At 39.1% G+C, this 13,478-nt stretch overlaps 1 protein-coding gene across 1 annotated transcript in view; it reads left to right on the top strand.

Annotated features, from left to right (window-relative positions):
• Nucleotides 1–13,241, top strand: part of LOC106077358 (serine/threonine-protein phosphatase 6 regulatory ankyrin repeat subunit B-like) — a 44,745-nt gene extending 31,504 nt beyond the window's left edge. The window contains exon 5 of the mRNA XM_056029985.1: nt 11,013–13,241. The gene's annotated coding sequence lies outside the window, so the exon portion shown is untranslated. The remainder of the gene's footprint in view (nt 1–11,012) is intronic.
• Nucleotides 13,242–13,478: the final 237 nt, after the last annotated feature.

Here is a 13,478-nt window from a genome sequence, read left to right as displayed (position 1 = left end):
TTAAGCCTTTTGCCGAATCATTGTGGTCTGTAAGACTATTGCCGAATCATTGTGATCTGTAAGAATATTGAGACTATTGCTGAAACATTGTGGACTGTAAGCCTATTGCAGAAACATTGTGGTCTGTAAGCCTATTGCAGAAACATTGTGGTCTGTAAGACTATTACAGAAACATTGTGGTCAGTAAGACTATTGCAGAAACATTGTGGTCTGTAAGCCTATTGCTGAAACATTGTGGTCTGTAAGCCTATTGCAGAAACATTGTGGTCTGTAAGACTATTACAGAAACATTGTGGTCTGTAAGACTATTGCAGAAACATTGTGGTCTGTAAGACTATTGAGACTATTACAGAAACATTGTGGTCTGTAAGACTATTGAGACTATTGCTGAAACATTGTGGTCTGTAAGCCTATTGCCGAAACATTGTGGCCTGTAAGACTATTGAAAATATTGCTGAAACATTGTGGACTGTAAGCCTATTGCAGAAACATTGTGGTCTGTAAGCCTATTGCAGAAACATTGTGGTCTGTAAGACTATTACAGAAACATTGTGGTCTGTAAGACTATTGCAGAAACATTGTGGTCTGTAAGCCTATTGCAGAAACATTGTGGTCTGTAAGCCTATTGCAGAAACATTGTGGACTGTAAGCCTATTGCCGAAACATTGTGGACTGTAAGACTATTGCTGAAACATTGTGGTCTGTAAGACTATTGCTGAAACATTGTGGTCTGTAAGCCTATTGCCGAAACATTGTGGTCTGTAAGACTATTGCTGAAACATTGTGGTCTGTAAGACTATTGCTGAAACATTGTGGTCTGTAAGCCTATTGCCGAAACATTGTGGTCTGTAAGCCTATTGCTGAAACATTGTGGTCTGTAAGCCTTTTGCCGAATCATTGTGGTCTGTAAGACTATTGAGACTATTGCTGAAACATTGTGGACTGTAAGCCTATTGCAGAAACATTGTGGTCTGTAAGCCTATTGCAGAAACATTGTGGTTTGTAAGACTATTACAGAAACATTGTGGTCTGTAAGACTATTGCAGAAACATTGTGGTCTGTAAGCCTATTGCAGAAACATTGTGGTCTGTAAGACTATTGCAGAAACATTGTGGACTGTAAGCCTATTGCCGAAACATTGTGGACTGTAAGACTATTGCTGAAACATTGTGGTCTGTAAGACTATTGCAGAAACATTGTGGTCTGTAAGCCTATTGCCGAAACATTGTGGTCTGTAAGACTATTGCTGAAACATTGTGGTCTGAAAGACTATTGCTGAAACATTGTGGTCTGTAAGCCTATTGCCGAAACATTGTGGTCTGTAAGCCTATTGCTGAAACATTGTGGTCTGTAAGCCTATTGCCGAAACATTGTGGTCTGTAAGACTATTGCCAAAACATTGTGGTCTGTAAGCCTATTGACAAAACATTGTGGTCTGTAAGCCTATTGACAAAACATTGTGGTCTGTAAGCCTATTGCCGAAACATTGTGGACTGTAAGCCTATTGCCGAAACATTGTGGTCTGTAAGCCTATTTCCGAAACATTGTGGTCTGTAAGCCTATTGCAGAAACATTGTGGTCTGTAAGCCTATTACAGAAACATTGTGGACTGTAAGCCTATTGCAGAAACATTGTGGACTGTAAGCCTATTGCTGAAACATTGTGGTCTGTAAGCCTATTGCCGAAACATTGTGGTCTTTAAGCCTTTTGCCGAATCATTGTGGTCTGTAAGCCTATTGCCGAATCATTGTGATCTGTAAGACTATTGAGACTATTGCTGAAACATTGTGGTCTGTAAGCCCATTGCCGAAACATTGCGGTCTGTAAGCCTATTGCCGAAACATTGTGGTCTGTAAGCCTATTGCCAAAACATTGTGGTCTGTAAGACTATTGAGACTATTGCTGAAACATTGTGGTCTGTAAGCCTATTGCCGAAACATTGTGGTCTGTAAGACTATTGAGACTATTGCTGAAACATTGTGGTCTGTAAGCCTATTGCCGAAACATTGTGGTCAGTAAGACTATTGAGACTATTGCCGAAACATTGTGGTCTGTAAGACTATTAAGACTATTACAGAAACATTGTGGTCTGTAAGACTATTGAGACTATTACAGAAACATTGTGGTCTGTAAGACTATTGAGACTATTGCTGAAACATTGTGGTCTGTAAGCCTATTGCTGAAACATTGTGGTCTGTAAGACTATTGAGACTATTGCTGAAACATTGTGGACTGTAAGCCTATTGCAGAAACATTGTGGTCTGTAAGCCTATTGCAGAAACATTGTGGTTTGTAAGACTATTACAGAAACATTGTGGTCTGTAAGACTATTGCAGAAACATTGTGGTCTGTAAGCCTATTGCAGAAACATTGTGGTCTGTAAGACTATTGCAGAAACATTGTGGACTGTAAGCCTATTGCCGAAACATTGTGGACTGTAAGACTATTGCTGAAACATTGTGGTCTGTAAGACTATTGCAGAAACATTGTGGTCTGTAAGCCTATTGCCGAAACATTGTGGTCTGTAAGACTATTGCTGAAACATTGTGGTCTGAAAGACTATTGCTGAAACATTGTGGTCTGTAAGCCTATTGCCGAAACATTGTGGTCTGTAAGCCTATTGCTGAAACATTGTGGTCTGTAAGCCTATTGCCGAAACATTGTGGTCTGTAAGACTATTGCCAAAACATTGTGGTCTGTAAGCCTATTGACAAAACATTGTGGTCTGTAAGCCTATTGACAAAACATTGTGGTCTGTAAGCCTATTGCCGAAACATTGTGGACTGTAAGCCTATTGCCGAAACATTGTGGTCTGTAAGCCTATTTCCGAAACATTGTGGTCTGTAAGCCTATTGCAGAAACATTGTGGTCTGTAAGCCTATTACAGAAACATTGTGGACTGTAAGCCTATTGCAGAAACATTGTGGACTGTAAGCCTATTGCTGAAACATTGTGGTCTGTAAGCCTTTTGCCGAATCATTGTGGTCTGTAAGCCTATTGCCGAATCATTGTGATCTGTAAGACTATTGAGACTATTGCTGAAACATTGTGGTCTGTAAGCCTATTGCCGAAACATTGTGGTCTGTAAGACTATTGAGACTATTGCTGAAACATTGTGGTCTGTAAGCCTATTGCCGAAACATTGTGGTCAGTAAGACTATTGAGACTATTGCCCAAACATTGTGGTCTGTAAGACTATTGAGACTATTGCTGAAACATTGTGGTCTGTAAGACTATTGAGACTATTGCTGAAACATTGTGGTCTGTAAGCCTATTGCCGAAACATTGTGGTCTGTAAGACTATTGAGACTATTGCTGAAACATTGTGGTCTGTAAGACTATTGAGACTATTGCTGAAACATTGTGGTCTGTAAGCCTATTGACAAAACATTGTGGTCTGTAAGCCTATTGACAAAACATTGTGGTCTGTAAGCCTATTGCTGAAACATTGTGGACTGTAAGCCTATTGCCGAAACATTGTGGTCTGTAAGCCTATTGCAGAAACATTGTGGTCTGTAAGACTATTACAGAAACATTGTGGTCTGTAAGCCTATTACAGAAACATTGTGGACTGTAAGCCTATTGCAGAAAAATTGTGGACTGTAAGCCTATTGCTGAAACATTGTGGTCTGTAAGCCTATTGCCGAAACATTGTGGTCTTTAAGCCTTTTGCCTAATCATTGTGGTCTGTAAGCCTATTGCCGAATCATTGTGATCTGTAAGACAATTGAGACTATTGCTGAAACATTGTGGTCTGTAAGCCTATAGCCGAAACATTGTGGTCTGTAAGCCTATTGCCGAAACATTGTGGTCTGTAAGCCTATTGCCGAAACATTGTGGTCTGTAAGCCTATTGCCGAAACATTGTGGTCTGTAAGACTATTGAGACTATTGCTGAAACATTGTGGTCTGTAAGCCTATTGCCGAAACATTGTGGTCAGTAAGACTATTGAGACTATTGCCGAAACATTGTGGTCTGTAAGACTATTGAGACTATTGCTGAAACATTGTGGTCTGTAAGACTATTGAGACTATTGCCGAAACATTGTGGTCTGTAAGACTATTGAGACTATTGCTGAAACATTGTGGTCTGTAAGCCTATTGCCGAAACATTGTGGACTGTAAGCCTATTGCCAAAACATTGTGGTCTGTAAGACTATTGAGACTATTGCTGAAACATTGTGGTCTGTAAGCCTATTGCCGAAACATTGTGGACTGTAAGCCTATTGCCGAAACATTATGGTCTGTAAGCCTATTACAGAAACATTGTGGTCTGTAAGCCTATTACAGAAACATTGTGGACTGTAAGCCTATTGCAGAAACATTGTGGACTGTAAGCCTATTGCTGAAACATTGTGGTCTGTAAGCCTATTGCCGAAACATTGTGGTCTTTAAGCCTTTTGACGAATCATTGTGGTCTGTAAGCCTATTGCCGAATCATTGTGATCTGTAAGACAATTGAGACTATTGCTGAAACATTGTGGTCTGTAAGCCTATTGCCGAAACATTGTGGTCTGTAAGCCTATTGCCGAAACATTGTGGTCTGTAAGCCTATTGCCGAAACATTGTGGTCTGTAAGCCTATTGCCGAAACATTGTGGTCTGTAAGCCTATTGCCGAAACATTGTGGTCTGTAAGACTATTGAGACTATTGCTGAAACATTGTGGTCTGTAAGCCTATTGCCGAAACATTGTGGTCAGTAAGACTATTGAGACTATTGCCGAAACATTGTGGTCTGTAAGACTATTGAGACTATTGCTGAAACATTGTGGTCTGTAAGACTATTGAGACTATTGCCGAAACATTGTGGTCTGTAAGACTATTGAGACTATTGCTGAAACATTGTGGTCTGTAAGCCTATTGCCGAAACATTGTGGACTGTAAGCCTATTGCCAAAACATTGTGGACTGTAAGACTATTGAGACTATTGCTGAAACATTGTGGTCTGTAAGCCTATTGCCGAAACATTGTGGACTGTAAGCCTATTGCCGAAACATTGTGGTCTGTAAGCCTATTACAGAAACATTGTGGTCTGTAAGCCTATTACAGAAACATTGTGGACTGTAAGCCTATTGCAGAAACATTGTGGACTGTAAGCCTATTGCTGAAACATTGTGGTCTGTAAGCCTATTGCCGAAACATTGTGGTCTTTAAGCCTTTTGCCGAATCATTGTGGTCTGTAAGACTATTGCCGAATCATTGTGATCTGTAAGAATATTGAGACTATTGCTGAAACATTGTGGACTGTAAGCCTATTGCAGAAACATTGTGGTCTGTAAGCCTATTGCAGAAACATTGTGGTCTGTAAGACTATTACAGAAACATTGTGGTCAGTAAGACTATTGCAGAAACATTGTGGTCTGTAAGCCTATTGCTGAAACATTGTGGTCTGTAAGCCTATTGCAGAAACATTGTGGTCTGTAAGACTATTACAGAAACATTGTGGTCTGTAAGACTATTGCAGAAACATTGTGGTCTGTAAGACTATTGAGACTATTACAGAAACATTGTGGTCTGTAAGACTATTGAGACTATTGCTGAAACATTGTGGTCTGTAAGCCTATTGCTGAAACATTGTGGTCTGTAAGCCTATTGCAGAAACATTGTGGTCTGTAAGACTATTACAGAAACATTGTGGTCTGTAAGACTATTGCAGAAACATTGTGGTCTGTAAGACTATTGAGACTATTGCCGAAACATTGTGGTCTGTAAGACTATTGAGACTATTGCTGAAACATTGTGGACTGTAAGCCTATTGCAGAAACATTGTGGTCTGTAAGCCTATTGCAGAAACATTGTGGTCTGTAAGACTATAACAGAAACATTGTGGTCTGTAAGACTATTGCAGAAACATTGTGGTCTGTAAGCCTATTGCAGAAACATTGTGGTCTGTAAGCCTATTGCAGAAACATTGTGGACTGTAAGCCTATTGCCGAAACATTGTGGACTGTAAGACTATTGCTGAAACATTGTGGTCTGTAAGACTATTGCTGAAACATTGTGGTCTGTAAGCCTATTGCCGAAACATTGTGGTCTGTAAGACTATTGCTGAAACATTGTGGTCTGTAAGACTATTGCTGAAACATTGTGGACTGTAAGCCTATTGCCGAAACATTGTGGTCTGTAAGCCTATTGCTGAAACATTGTGGTCTGTAAGCCTATTGCCGAAACATTGTGGTCTGTAAGACTATTGCCAAAACATTGTGGTCTGTAAGCCTATTGACAAAACATTGTGGTCTGTAAGCCTATTGACAAAACATTGTGGTCTGTAAGCCTATTGCCGAAACATTGTGGACTGTAAGCCTATTGCCGAAACATTGTGGTCTGTAAGCCTATTTCCGAAACATTGTGGTCTGTAAGCCTATTACAGAAACATTGTGGTCTGTAAGACTATTACAGAAACATTGTGGTCTGTAAGCCTATTACAGAAACATTGTGGACTGTAAGCCTATTGCAGAAACATTGTGGACTGTAAGCCTATTGCTGAAACATTGTGGTCTGTAAGCCTATTGCCGAAACATTGTGGTCTGTAAGCCTTTTGCCGAATCATTGTGGTCTGTAAGCCTATTGCCGAATCATTGTGATCTGTAAGACTATTGAGACTATTGCTGAAACATTGTGGTCTGTAAGCCTATTGCCGAAACATTGTGGTCTGTAAGCCTATTGCCGAAACATTGTGGTCTGTAAGCCTATTGCCGAAACATTGTGGTCTGTAAGACTATTGAGACTATTGCTGAAAAATTGTGGTCTGTAAGCCTATTGCCGAAACATTGTGGTCTGTAAGACTATTGAGACTATTGCTGAAACATTGTGGTCTGTAAGCCTATTGCCGAAACATTGTGGTCAGTAAGACTATTGAGACTATTGCCGAAACATTGTGGTCTGTAAGACTATTGAGACTATTGCTGAAACATTTTGGTTTGTAAGACTATTGAGACTATTGCCGAAACATTGTGGTCTGTAAGACTATTGAGACTATTGCTGAAACATTGTGGTCTGTAAGCCTATTGCCGAAACATTGTGGACTGTAAGCCTATTGCCAAAACATTGTGGTCTGTAAGACTATTGAGACTATTGCTGAAACATTGTGGTCTGTAAGCCTATTGCCGAAATATTGTGGACTGTAAGCCTATTGCCGAAACATTATGGTCTGTAAGCCTATTACAGAAACATTGTGGTCTGTAAGCCTATTACAGAAACATTGTGGACTGTAAGCCTATTGCAGAAACATTGTGGACTGTAAGCCTATTGCTGAAACATTGTGGTCTGTAAGCCTATTGCCGAAACATTGTGGTCTTTAAGCCTTTTGCCGAATCATTGTGGTCTGTAAGACTATTGCCGAATCATTGTGATCTGTAAGAATATTGAGACTATTGCTGAAACATTGTGGACTGTAAGCCTATTGCAGAAACATTGTGGTCTGTAAGCCTATTGCAGAAACATTGTGGTCTGTAAGACTATTACAGAAACATTGTGGTCAGTAAGACTATTGCAGAAACATTGTGGTCTGTAAGCCTATTGCTGAAACATTGTGGTCTGTAAGCCTATTGCAGAAACATTGTGGTCTGTAAGACTATTACAGAAACATTGTGGTCTGTAAGACTATTGCAGAAACATTGTGGTCTGTAAGACTATTGAGACTATTACAGAAACATTGTGGTCTGTAAGACTATTGAGACTATTGCTGAAACATTGTGGTCTGTAAGCCTATTGCCGAAACATTGTGGTCTGTAAGACTATTGAAACTATTGCTGAAACATTGTGGACTGTAAGCCTATTGCAGAAACATTGTGGTCTGTAAGCCTATTGCAGAAACATTGTGGTCTGTAAGACTATTACAGAAACATTGTGGTCTGTAAGACTATTGCAGAAACATTGTGGTCTGTAAGCCTATTGCAGAAACATTGTGGTCTGTAAGCCTATTGCAGAAACATTGTGGACTGTAAGCCTATTGCCGAAACATTGTGGACTGTAAGACTATTGCTGAAACATTGTGGTCTGTAAGACTATTGCTGAAACATTGTGGTCTGTAAGCCTATTGCCGAAACATTGTGGTCTGTAAGACTATTGCTGAAACATTGTGGTCTGTAAGACTATTGCTGAAACATTGTGGTCTGTAAGCCTATTGCCGAAACATTGTGGTCTGTAAGCCTATTGCTGAAACATTGTGGTCTGTAAGCCTTTTGCCGAATCATTGTGGTCTGTAAGACTATTGCCAAAACATTGTGGTCTGTAAGCCTATTGACAAAACATTGTGGTCTGTAAGCCTATTGACAAAACATTGTGGTCTGTAAGCCTATTGCCGAAACATTGTGGACTGTAAGCCTATTGCCGAAACATTGTGGTCTGTAAGCCTATTTCCGAAACATTGTGGTCTGTAAGCCTATTACAGAAACATTGTGGTCTGTAAGACTTTTACAGAAACATTGTGGTCTGTAAGCCTATTACAGAAACATTGTGGACTGTAAGCCTATTGCAGAAACATTGTGGACTGTAAGCCTATTGCTGAAACATTGTGGTCTGTAAGCCTATTGCCGAAACATTGTGGTCTTTAAGCCTTTTGCCGAATCATTGTGGTCTGTAAGCCTATTGCCGAATCATTGTGATCTGTAAGACTATTGAGACTATTGCTGATACATTGTGGTCTGTAAGCCTATTGCCGAAACATTGTGGTCTGTAAGACTATTGAGACTATTGCTGAAACATTGTGGTCTGTAAGCCTATTGCCGAAACATTGTGGTCAGTAAGACTATTGAGACTATTGCCCAAACATTGTGGTCTGTAAGACTATTGAGACTATTGCTGAAACATTGTGGTCTGTAAGACTATTGAGACTATTGCTGAAACATTGTGGTCTGTAAGCCTATTGCCGAAATATTGTGGTCTGTAAGACTATTGAGACTATTGCTGAAACATTGTGGTCTGTAAGCCTATTGAGACTATTGCTGAAACATTGTGGTCTGTAAGCCTATTGCCGAAACATTGTGGTCTGTAAGACTATTGAGGTTATTGCTGAAACATTGTGGTCTGTAAGCCTATTGCCGAAACATTGTGGACTGTAAGCCTTTTGCCAAAACATTGTGGTCTGTAAGACTATTGAGACTATTGCTGAAACATTGTGGTCTGTAAGCCTATTGCCGAAACATTGTGGACTGTAAGCCTATTGCCGAAACATTGTGGTCTGTAAGCCTATTACAGAAACATTGTGGTCTGTAAGCCTATTACAGAAACATTGTGGACTGTAAGCCTATTGCAGAAACATTGTGGACTGTAAGCCTATTGCTGAAACATTGTGGTCTGTAAGCCTATTGCCGAAACATTGTGGTCTTTAAGCCTTTTGCCTAATCATTGTGGTCTGTAAGACTATTGAGACTATTGCTGAAACATTGTGGTCTGTAAGCCTATTGCCGAAACATTGTGGACTGTAAGCCTATTGCCGAAACATTGTGGTCTGTAAGCCTATTTCCGAAACATTGTGGTCTGTAAGCCTATTACAGAAACATTGTGGACTGTAAGCCTATTGCAGAAACATTGTGGACTGTAAGACTATTGAGACTATTGCTGAAACATTGTGGACTGTAAGCCTATTGAGACTATCGCAGAAACATTGTGGTCTGTAAGACTATTGAGACTATTGCTGAAACATTGTGGACTGTAAGCCTATTGAGACTATTGCTGAAACATTGTGGTCTGTAAGACTATTGAGACTATTGCTGAAACATTGTGGTCTGTAAGACTATTGAGACTATTGCTGAAACATTGTGGTCTGTAAGACTATTGAGACTATTGCTGAAACATTGTGGACTGTAAGCCTATTGAGACTATTGCTGAAACATTGTGGTCTGTAAGACTATTGAGACTATTGCAGAAACATTGTGGTCTGTAAGACTATTGAGACTATTGCTGAAACATTGTAGTCAGTAAGACTCTTGAGACTATTGCCGAAACATTGTGGACTGTAAGACTATTGAGACTATTGCTGAAACATTGTGGTCTGTAAGACTATTGAGACTATTGCTGAAACATTGTGGTCTGTAAGCCTATTGAGACTATTGCTGAAACATTGTGGTCTGTAAGCCTATTGCCGAAACATTGTGGTCTGTAAGACTATTGAGACTATTGCTGAAACATTGTGGTCTGTATAACTATTGAGACTATTGCCGAAACATTGTGGTCTGTAAGCCTATTGCCGAAACATTGTGGTCTGTAAGCCTATTGAGACTATTGCTGAAACATTGTGGTCTGTAAGCCTATTGCCGAAACATTGTGGACTGTAAGCCTATTGCCGAAACATTGTGGTCTGTAAGACTATTGAGACTATTGCTGAAACATTGTGGTCTGTAAGCCTATTGCCGAAACATTGTGGACTGTAAGCCTATTGCCGAAACATTGTGGTCTGTAAGCCTATTGCCGAAACATTGTGGTCTGTAAGCCTATTGCCGAAACATTGTGGTCTGTAAGCCTATTTCCGAAACATTGTGGTCTGTCAGCCTATTACAGAAACATTGTGGTTTGTAAGCCTATTGCAGAAACATTGTGGACTGTAAGCCTATTACAGAAACATTGTGGTCTGTAAGCCTATTGCAGAAACATTGTGGTCTGTAAGCCTATTGCTGAAACATTGTGGATTGTAAGCCTTTTGCTGAAACATTGTGGACTGTAAGCCTATTGCTGAAACATTGTGGTCTGTAAGCCTATTGCCGAAACATTGTGGTCTTTAAGCCTTTTGCCGAATCATTGTGGTCTGTAAGCCTATTGCCGAATCATTGTGATCTGTAAGACTATTGAGACTATTGCTGAAACATTGTGGTCTGTAAGCCTATTGCCGAAACATTGTGGTCTGTAAGCCTATTGCCCAAACATTGTGGTCTGTAAGCCTATTATTGAGATTTACGTTTAGATCTGGTAGAAGAAAAAAAACTCATCCACACTCTCACTTTTTAATAAGACTTATTTTCCCTGATGTTTGTTTGTTTTGTTTTAATGTTTTATATGTTTCGGATGTTCCTTCAGATGAAGATAATTACTTCCTAGTCCAAACCTCCAGCAGGACGACGGGGGATAGGAGCGGGCAGAGTTTGAAACCGGGACCATTGATGAATCTGAACGACAGTCCAGCGTGCAAACCGCACGACCAGGCAGCCATACTGTACCCGTATACTAGTTACAGAGGTCAAGAACTTATTAACACTTCAGCATATTTTCCCCTTGGTACCTAGGTCGTTTACTTTTATTTGATTTTAAACTGAACTTTAAGTTTTTCCCTTATAATAAGTCATTAGAATTGCAAACCATGAAAGTAGCTTTCTTTCTAAAGGTTTTAATACAAGACAAACATACACACACATGCACATCTTTTTTTTTTATTTTATTGTGCAAGAACGTATGTAAAAAAACAATTTGTTACTGGATTTTATCGTGGTAACTGTAACAAAAGGGCACGGTAAGTGTTTATGGATGTATTTGTCTGATACATAGTAGCTAAGCAGGCATCGTAAGTATTAAAAAAAAAGTGAAAACGAGGAGTTACTTGACAGTCTTAAATTATTAAGAATATCATTATCAAATCAAGACACCTTACGGAAGTTAACACGTTAGAAAAAGTAATTCAAGTTTCATTTCTATTTATATTAACACGCCTTGTCTTTATAATAACAGATGTTTGGTGCATATTCATACAGGCTCTATTTTTAAGCACATTATTATGTTTTAAATATAAACCTTAATACATTCTATAACAGACATTAAATGGAACGATGTCTAATTTATGCATGCATATTAAATAGGTACTAGGTGTACTTTTTACTATACGCCAACTATCTTGCAGTGATATGGTTGGATAGTGAAAAATGGCCGACTATTTAATCGGAGCCGGAGCTACTATCTGGTGTACCTCTACTAGTAACTGACATAGTATACTTTAAGAGTGTAATTGGCTGCCTGGTCGTGTGGGCTGCGCACTGGACTGTTATTCGGACTTATCGATGGGGAGAAGGTGAGAAAGGGGAGAAGGGAGAGAAGGGGAGCTATATTTTTTCCATTGTGGTTATCACCCCCAAAATGGTGTAGACCGTTGCGGACCGCACCCTCGCCCCCCCCCCTAATGATGCCACTGCTTTAAGGTACCTATTTCTTCCCAACAATTTTGATTAATACATTGGAGTAGACGTAGTAGGGCCTGCACAACTTAACAGTTCCCCATGCGAACAGAATAGGCTAATATATTATTAACCACTAGTTGGCCTACTCATCCTGATCATAATCGCTCTAGACACTACTAGGCCTATATTTAGGCCTACTTAATAGGACTAGACTAGATCCAGAATATAGAATATATATAGAATCTAGATCTAGACAAGATCTAGATTTCATGGCTAGTTCTAGATATGATATAGATCTAGTTTAGATCTGGATCTAGACTTTTGAAGATTTAGATCTATCTAGATCTCGATCAAGAATCTAGATCTCGACCATATGTTTGTAAAATGTTTTACATGTTTCGGATGTTCCTTCAGAGTTGAAGATAATTACTTCCTAGTCCAAACATCTCGCAGGACGACGGGGGATGGGAGCGGGCAGGGTTTGAAGCCTGGACCATCGATAAATCCAAACGACAGTCAAGTGCGCAAACCGCGCGACCAGGCAGCCATCCTAAACTAGGGCTAGACTAAATAGACTCTAGATAAAGATCCAGAACTAAATCTATAGCCTTATCTAGGCAAGATCTTGAAATCTATAAATAGAATCTAGATCTACTAGATCTAGGTAAGTATTGTGATCAGGATTAGTAGGGTTACAGATTCACTTCTTGATGTGATACTACTGCTTACATAATAAATAAATCTTTACCCCCAAGCTGTTAGAAGATAAAATATTTTATTAATGGATTATAAATGTAAATACAATTATTATAAATTATAAATGTAAGTTTTGTTCAAATTGTTTAATACAATTAAATCTAAATCTAGATCTATGTCTAGCCTCTATTTATCGTAATTTAGATTGTTGTCAAGTGTATAGCTTTATAAAGATGTGTAAAAACTGAGCGGTATAAAGTAGTTCCTTTTTTGTCTTTAAACTTACAATTGAAACGAGTTCGTATTAAAATTCTTTTTAAAAAACAACATTTGAATCAGTATGCTATTCCATGAGTTACTTAATAAATGAAAAATCTTTTATATATTGATCCATTTTTCATACATTATACTTTCATACTTTTTCAATTGTGACCTTAGATGCAATGTTTTTGTACCAATGCGCGAATCTATGAATGTAGCTTGATTTATTAATAAGAAGCTTGTGACCTTTTTAATAAGACTTATTTCCCCTGATGTTTGTTTGTTTGTTTTGTTTTAATGTTTTACATGTTTCGGATGTTCATTCAGAGTTGAAGATAATTACTTCCTAGTCCAAACCTCCCGCAGGACGACGGGGGATGGGAGCGGGCAGGGTTTGAACCCTGGACCATCGATAAATCTG

The sequence above is a fragment of the Biomphalaria glabrata genome, chromosome 5, assembly GCF_947242115.1.
Source record: "Biomphalaria glabrata chromosome 5, xgBioGlab47.1, whole genome shotgun sequence".
Classification (NCBI taxonomy): domain Eukaryota; kingdom Metazoa; phylum Mollusca; class Gastropoda; family Planorbidae; genus Biomphalaria; species Biomphalaria glabrata.
The sequence above is the reverse complement of the archived record's forward strand: the minus strand, read 5'-3'. Positions and strand labels throughout refer to the sequence as shown.